At 44.1% G+C, this 8,339-nt stretch overlaps 1 protein-coding gene across 4 annotated transcripts in view; it reads left to right on the forward strand.

The window, feature by feature from the left end:
- The first annotated feature begins 2,270 nt into the window (after positions 1-2,270).
- prr7 (proline rich 7 (synaptic)) overlaps positions 2,271-8,339 on the forward strand; it is a 29,797-nt gene continuing 23,728 nt past the window's right edge. For 2 of the 4 annotated variants that reach the window (XM_005725458.1, XM_013908849.1), the window contains exon 1: positions 4,298-4,541. The gene's annotated coding sequence lies outside the window, so the exon portion shown is untranslated. Of the gene's footprint in view, positions 2,316-4,297; positions 4,542-8,339 lie in introns of those variants that run through there. The other 2 variants (XM_005725459.1, XM_013908850.1) reach the window with 2 other exon arrangements.

Consider the following 8,339-nt stretch of genomic DNA (forward strand, 5'->3'; position numbering starts at 1 on the left):
TGTGTGTGTGTGTGTGTGTGTGTGTGTGTGTGTGTGTGTGTGTGTGTGTGTGTGTGTGTGTGTGTGTCTGTGTGTGTGTGTGTCACGCCTGCAGATTGGTGCTGATTGTAGGACTCTTGATTCTGATTGGATGATTTGTACTTTTATGAACCAATCAGCTGCTATGTGTTTCAGCTCCACTTTGACAGGAAGTGATAGAAAGAAATGAAGCAACAAGCAAGTCTAAAATAATCGACTAATCAGTGACACGGTTGATTAAATGCTAACAAGATGGTTTCAAATTTGCAAGACATTGTGCTGAAACCTCACATTAAAATTTTTAAGTAACACTATTGTTGTTTATCACCTTTGACCTGCTTATGGAAATGAGTGCAACCAGCAAAGGAGCAGTCACTGAATCCAGTCTCAGAGCAGAGGATTCCCTCTTTTCCTGGTTTCCTAGAGAGTCTAAACTCATCCAGGAGTTCAGGGAAAACACAACAGACGGAGCCATCGAGCGATGTTTCAACTAATACATCCACAAAGAACGAAGGACTGGAAACATACGGGGACAAAACAACCAGAGATATAAAACTCCAGCCGCAGGACCATGACAATCATCAACGCTGCAGAAGTGAGACTAGACAAAAAAGTACCGGTACATGGTAAAGGCAGGACATCTAAACAGGAGCAAAAACCGATATGAGGGGCCGTTTGGGCTGCACAAAGCCTCAAATATCTGAGCACGTGGAAGCAGGAACGTAGGAGCTGTGCATTTCTTCTGGTGTTTACACGTTTCAAAGATCAATCACCAGGACCTCAAAGACGCTTCTTTTTCCTTTCTTCTGCAACAGAAAGCCTGTGATGGGTTTGAAGGTTTCTTGAAAGTCACTGCCTTTAACTTGTTGTGCAACTCTCCTCATCTTTAATCCACCTCCATCCTTACCTTCGCACATAAAGGACTTCTCAGCACCTCCTTTGGAAAGTCTACGTGAGGAAACTTTACTCACTGCAACCCAAAATAAAAAGAAGCTAAACTCAAATCATTAAGAGGAAAACCAGACGTAAGCAGGCTTTTTTATTGCCTATAACCCAGAAATCAGTCTCTGTACAGAATACTGAAAGGTCACAACACCTGAAATGTATCTGCAGGGGAGAGGAGGTTTGATGAAGGACGTGTAGTCAGGAGGCACAGGTGGAGGGAAACGATGGAGGGAGGACGAATCTTTAATTTGACTCAATTTGACTGCAGTGGGCCCGATAAGACCTCTGCTCACATCTGTGGTGGGAAGCAGTGGAGATTCTAGAGTCTGCAGGGACCCTGGGCAAAAATGAACAGGGGGCCCCTCCCTGCAGTGGATGCTGCGTGCACATCTAGTAGGATCAATTAAAAGTGGAAGTTTGAACTGATCATGTGGAGAGGGGGCCCCTTACCCTTCACGTTGCTGCTGGTGCCAGAAAGTAATGATTCTGACAAAATGTAATAAAGGAATGTTCAAGACACTTTCTGATAACATAAAATTTAAAAATGTTGTAGAGTTGAAATTGTATCGTAATAGTTCCAATCTAGAGAATTAAACGGACGTCCCTGGAGTCTAGCACGTAATAAAATACACACCGCACATAATTTACATAATTTACACCAACACACCTCAGAGTAACTTAGTCAAAAGCTTCTTTCAGCTGCTCCTTTATTCATAACGGATCTCCAAAGCGATTTGTTTCTCCTCCCGGGATCAGCCCTGCCTTTCATCTCTGGTGGGGATAAAATTTATAACAGAGGAAAAAGAAAGGCATGAAATTTCACTAAAATCCAACAAAGGCAGCAATGTAGCGAGACTGAAAAGACTGCTATGAATAATTATTTGGGCCTCTTGGTGCAGCAGTTGGGTATATCCCCTCTCTGACATCACATAGGTGCAATGATAGGAAACAAACTGTGTAAAGCTGGGTATTTAGAGCAGTGTAAGGCCTGGCCTTAAGCTCACAGGGATTACTTGTGCACAAACTAACCTCGGTATTAGAAACTTTGCCCATATTTAACATGAACAGCCACCACTGGAACAGGAGATGCATGACAGGAAATAAGGAAAACTCGTTGTTTAGCAGGAAAACTGGCACAAAACACTTTCTCAGAAGCTGGAAATTTTTAACTAGAGATGCAGCATGCTATATGTGATTTGAATCTAGTGTAATGAAGAAGTTTGAAAGTCAAATGAGCTGCAGGTAGTCTGAGCTCAGCCCCTGAAATCTGACCACTGATGCAGAGCCTTCAGCCATTATGTTAGCTGGAGCCTTTTATATATGGACTCGGACGGCACACTGATGCCTTACAGGTAGGTTTACCACTAATGACAGTGTAAATATTTAATGTTCAGGAGGTGCAGGTGTGTTAAACAGTCACCTGATACGAACTCACTGGTTTGTAGCATCATGTTAAATATTAAAAGCAGGAAACCACAACTGAGTTAATGTAAGTTACTGCTCAGCTCACAGGAGACTGCTTTGAAAATGCAAGCCTCAGAAACACTGGGGACTACATTTCCCATAACACGTTACTTTGAAACAGCCTTGTTTGTAGTAAATCAGACTTTATGCTACCTTGATGTAATGACAAAGCTTATCAGGTACACCTTGTGTAGCTGAGTTACAGCTAGCTGGCTAACTGTCTCCGTGTTCACTGTTGCTACAGAAGTTATGTTAGCCATACAACTGTACTTACACGACTTACTGATGGCTAAAATAAAAACTGTTTGATTATCCATCAGTTTGACATTATAAATAAATGTTGGATCATGTGACCTGGTGAGTTATTTTTTGGCAAGCTAGCCAGTTAACATTTCACTTAGGTATGAGTTTGCTAGCAATAATATTAGCAAGGAAGCTATGGTTAGCATGCTAGTTATACGCTGCAGAGAGGGTTAGTTTGTGATGTAACCTTTCAAATTAGATCATTAGCTAAGTTAGCATCAGCCCCTAATAGTTAGGACGGATTAGCTGACCTTATTACCTCTTGCTAAGTGACGTAGCCAACAAATGAGAAAGGGCAATGGCGTTAGCTACCACTGGCTAGAATAAACAAGATGAAATGGCTGGCAATGCACAGGTAGGACACCTGACATCTTATTTTAATTCATCTTTTATTCAAAGCCTGTGGTTCATCATGCACTGTGTGCTAGAGCCTCGGCATAGGATTTTTCAGACTAATACCGATATTTGGTGATTTAGCTATCCGATATATCAGCCGATATTTTTTCTTTCATACACATGAAACATGAACAGATTTCCTTAACATTTGTTATGTGCCGTTATTTACGACTTCTCGCTCAGATAACATGATAGTGCAGTTTAAAAGAAATTTAGTTTCAATGTCAAAATAAGTTGTAGATCACGCTCAGCCTGACTCAATTCAGTTTAAATTTAGTTTTACTAATATGTGGGGATAGGTTAATTTAAAAAAGTAAATTGCCCATAGGTGTGAATGCGGGACTGAATGTGAGTGTGAATGGTTGACTGTCCCTGTGTGTTGGCCCTGCCACAGACTGGCGACCTGTCCAGGGTGTACCCCGCCTCTCACCCTATGACAGCTGGGATAGGCTCCAGCACCCCCGCGACCCTGAAAAGGATAAGCAGAAGCGAATGGATGGATGGATGATATAGCAACAGCAACAGCAGTCTCCTCGAGTCGCTGTATAATATTTCTCTCATAAGCCAGCATGAGAGAAATATGCTCTCTATCTCAGACTCTGCTCAGATCAGCTGGTTTTCATATTTGGGGCAGCAAACACCTGTTATTTGTCCACCTGGTGGACAAACTATGCAACAACAACCCTCACACTGGTTGAAGGGTGTTTCTCTTTCACATGTTTAGTTTTAATATAGTTATCAGCTATTATATCAGCAGATATATGTTGCATATATCTGCTGATATATCAGTCTGGCTCCGTGGCATGCTGTGAGGAACTTGAACTTATTTTAAGCAGCTTGTGTTTTATTTGCTTCCACTCCTCCAGCTGTATCTCAGGTGCAGTGAGGAAGACTTCCTCAGAAATCCCCACAGCAGTAAAATCCACCCAGTTTAAACTGTCTGACATGGAAACATCTCTCATCGCTTTACGCCTCTCTGCCTTCCTTCCTTCCTTCCTTCCTTTCCTCCTTCTGTCTTCCTTTGCCAGTTCGTGCGTCCTTGGAAAAACCCGGCAGCTTGATTTGTATTCTCATCATTCAGACAGACAGACAGACTGCTGGGCCGAGAGTCACGAAACACTCCTGCTGCTGCTCCGCTGATGGAGAGGAGGGGAGGGACTGAGTGAAGGAGAGACAGAGGGAGAGAGAGGAAGAGGGAGGAGCCAGGCTGTCAAGGTGAACCGATAAACCTCTTTTTTTTATCAGCCTGACGTCCAAAACACGACGCGCAGCGCTGCCGGGAGGAGGCAGAGGAGAGAGGAGCTCCCACCTTTACCGAGGAGAAACTGTGTTTACCTTTTTGGTTTTTAAATTGTGGACTCTAAGTTGAATGGCTCAGTGAGCGGAGCCCGTCGCAACCAGCGCAGGAATTAAAGGTGAGTTTGTTTTTTTCGATAACGTGGAGTTACCTGCGCTGTCACGTTATCCTGGCGTGTCTGTGCGCAGACACTCCCGTGTTTTTGGCATCGGTGCTCCTCGGAGCTGCTCTTCCCTCCTGCTGCTGGGGAATTAAAGGAGAGACCTTTGGAGAGCAGCAGTGCGTCTGAGCGGTTGCGTAATGTGGAAACCGATCAGCGCGTTTTGGGGACAATTTCACAGACACGACTCCGCTTAACGCAGAGTCACTAAACACAAAACAAACACTTTCCCGCGCACTTTTAGCGCCAGCTGCGCGCTCTGAGCCTCTTTTAGCGACACATGGTTGCACCTGACGCACAGGTAGCTCTGAATGTGGACTGCTTCGGATCAGCCGCAGCTCCACCTAACACGGCCTCGATGTCAGGGGTGACAGCTGGAACACATCTGGCCCACTGAACACTTTGGAGTGCGCAAAGTGAGTCATAAACGCCAAAAGTGGCCCAGAAGAAGCAGGTGCAGTTCCTTGGTGACACCTACACCTGCTGCCGTAAAACGTGTCCTCTGTTTGAGAGGAAGGTCCAATTTAGGGGCCCTAGAGGTCACGTGGGTGCAGTGATTTATAAGCAGATGAATAAACGAAGATTTATTTGGCCAAACTTCAGGTGTGTTGTGACACCTGGGCTACATCCACAGAGCCCTTCCTGGTGCTGTAGCTGTGCTATAAATGACCCAGACTGACGTCAGATGTGTCCATTATCGGGGAATAAATTCCAGTGCAGAGAGCTGAAAGTGAAGCTTGAGCAGCGACTGATGGACGAACACTTGAATGAAGAAGAAGAATTAGATTTGTAAGTTGGTATGCATTTAGTTTCCCTCAGTTTATTGAGAAACAATAAAGCGTTGCTCACAGGGCAGGAACCTTTCAGCAGCTGAGTGGACTCAGTGCTGATATTTACTGACCAGCTTTGTTGTAGTAGGACTGTCATGATAGACATGATATTATTACTGCACTGTTTAAATGACTTTCACTGACATTTCTTGGTCTCAACACCACAGACTGTATAAATTTGGACTTTGCCACAGTTGTTGTGTTTATAACCAGAGGTAACAGGTGTGACTGAGACACCAGCTCTGCTCGCTCACAGTTTGAGGGGAGCAACGATCAGAAACAAACTCTGCTTTATTATTGGCTTTACTCTGAAGTTTAATTCACTTCAGTTGAATTCATGTAGTGACAGATCAAATGAACAGTCAGTATCAGAGAGAAAACTCCAACAATCAGGTGGTCCACTCTGAGGAAGCACTTGGAGACTCTGGGGAGGAAGAAGTCTTTTTTAACAGGAAGAGGACAATAATAGAAGCAGGATCAGGGAGAGGCACCCATCCTGGGTGGAGTCAGGGAGACAGAAAAAAAACACAAACTAAACAACCAGCACCCTGAGCCAATAGCAGCAGGGCTCCGGGTCACCTGATCCAGCCCGACCTAAAAGGAAAGCTTCAATCGTCGTGTGAACAGTAACGAGGGTGTCTCTGTCTGCTGAACCCAGACTGGGAGCTGCTTCCACACAGCGACCTGAAGCTGAAGGCTCTGCCTCCCATTCTACTTTTAGCAACCCCAGAAATCCAAAATAAACCAGAGAAAGCAGTGATCTGTTAGGGGGATAAACTACTGTGAGGTCTTTAAGACAGACACGGGCTTCTTGTCCCAGACTTCATATGTCAGGAGAAGGATTTAGAATTAAATTCAGGATTGAATTAAAGAGAAGCGAGTTAGGCCCCATCAGTACTCTGCTGCAGCATTTTGGATCAACTTGAGGCTTTTCAGGGAGCAGCCTGATAATTCTTTACAACAGCTCAGCCTAGAGGTATAAATGTTTGGACTCATTTTTACTCTGGATGTTTCTAAATTTGATGGTATTGAGATGAATTTGTTTGCATTATTGTAAGAGGCAACTTCTCATTTCTGGACTTGATTGCATTCACTGACTGCACAGAGTCATTCCTCCCAACAAGCTTCCTCTCTAACACGATAAAGTCTCGACCTTGTGTTGTTGTCCTTCTGCTGCCTCTGGATAAAATGAGCCGAATGGAAACTTGCACCTTTACTAATGTGTTTCACGTCGTTTTGAGCCAGGCCTTTTGAAGTACAAATGCATCGAGCTGACACTCATCGGTATGTGCAGTTTGCTTCATTATGGACACAAAACCGGTGAGACGGGATCAAAGCAGAGCTGAGGGGCTTCAAAACGGCGCTCATTTAAATCGGTTTCAACGTGCAGCCCCTCCGCACAACAAACAGCAAGAAGGCGTCGAACAGAATACGGCAGAGACCTTCTTATCCGACCGAGGAGCTCAGGAACCTGCTGCTGAGGCCGAGACGAGGGCAACATTAGGCCTGATTGGACACACCTGTGGAGCTGCAGAGACGTAAAGTACCCCATCGCCGTGTTTAGTATGTGACGTCGGATTGTTTTGTATTCAGTGAGCATGTGAAGCATCTGCAGGTGAAGCTGCTCTGCAGCCTCAGTCGTGACTCAGACCTTTATCCTCAGGCTGGTCCTTAGAAGTGACTCAGCTGGTTTATGGCCCCAAAAAACCAGTGGACTTACTCTGCTCACACCTCAGTGCTTTTATTCTTGGGCTCTCCTAGAATAGCTTATTATGGTTGAAAGCTCAAAATAATCATCCCTCTGTCTGAAGCAAGCTGTTTTAGCTCCTCCCCCTTAAATACAACTTACTCGTAATTCGCTGTTCTTCATAAACAGAATGTTTTAAAAGGGGGTGGGGCTTCTGTACCTAAAGTGATCTTAGGGAAAGCCCCACTCTATGACATCATGCAGATCGAAGAGCAGGTCAGTGAGCAGTCTGTGCTTTTGGCTCGCAGGGATTACTTTATTTGAATTCAACAGTTTCTGTATGACAGGAAATAAGGAAAAGCAGATAAGTGCCCTTTAACCCTGCTGAGATATTCAGATTTGATAGTGGTGATCTGTAGGGCATGAAACAGCAATAAACAGCTCTGTTTACTTGCTTACACAAATTGTAGGACAAATTTTAGGTAAAAAAAAAAAGTCAGAAAATGTCTCTAAAACAGACATGAAGCAGAAACTGTTCACCTCATAGTCACGATTTCATTTGTCCTTTCAGCCATATTCTCTCAGTGACCTTTGAGAAATGCGAGTGCTGCAGACTTTTAAAGGACACCAGCAGGAAAAACCGCTCGTTTCCAGGAAAAAGGTCTTAAGATTTTATCCGACACCCTCAGCATGTGGATCCGGTGATCATGAGGGACTTTTGAGTGAAAAGTGACGACAGATGTGTTGCTTTGAGAGGAGACGGCGTGACCTGCTGAAGCAGAAACACTGAATCCTGACAGAGATCAACCCGAGCTGGAAATCTTAAAGCTGGAAATACATGCTGGGAGGAATTTTCCATGTTAACAGGATACCTGAAGGTTTTTTTTCTTTTATTTGTAATCGCACATGATCACTTTCATTTCTAAAACTAGACCAGATATGATTTTGCCAAATTTAGACGTTGCTTTTAGAGCATTGTCACGAACCGGGCCGTACGGTCATGACAAAGAAAACCACAGACATGGTTAGGAATGTATCCCAAGCGTCTTTATTCTTTTAAAGCAAGTGAAACAGAAAAGAAACCCTACTGTCAAAAACAAACAGTGACGTGTGTAATCTGTACCATCAGTAGTGTGTGTGAAGTAGAGCTGGGCGATAGAACGATAACGATATGTATCGCGATATAACTTTTACTCGATAGAGAAATTAAGCTATCGCGATAGACCTCGCCGCTCTTGT

The sequence above is a fragment of the Pundamilia nyererei genome, unplaced genomic scaffold (assembly GCF_000239375.1).
Source record: "Pundamilia nyererei isolate P.nyererei 1_Seehausen unplaced genomic scaffold, PunNye1.0 scaffold00015, whole genome shotgun sequence".
In the NCBI taxonomy this organism is placed as follows: domain Eukaryota; kingdom Metazoa; phylum Chordata; class Actinopteri; order Cichliformes; family Cichlidae; genus Pundamilia; species Pundamilia nyererei.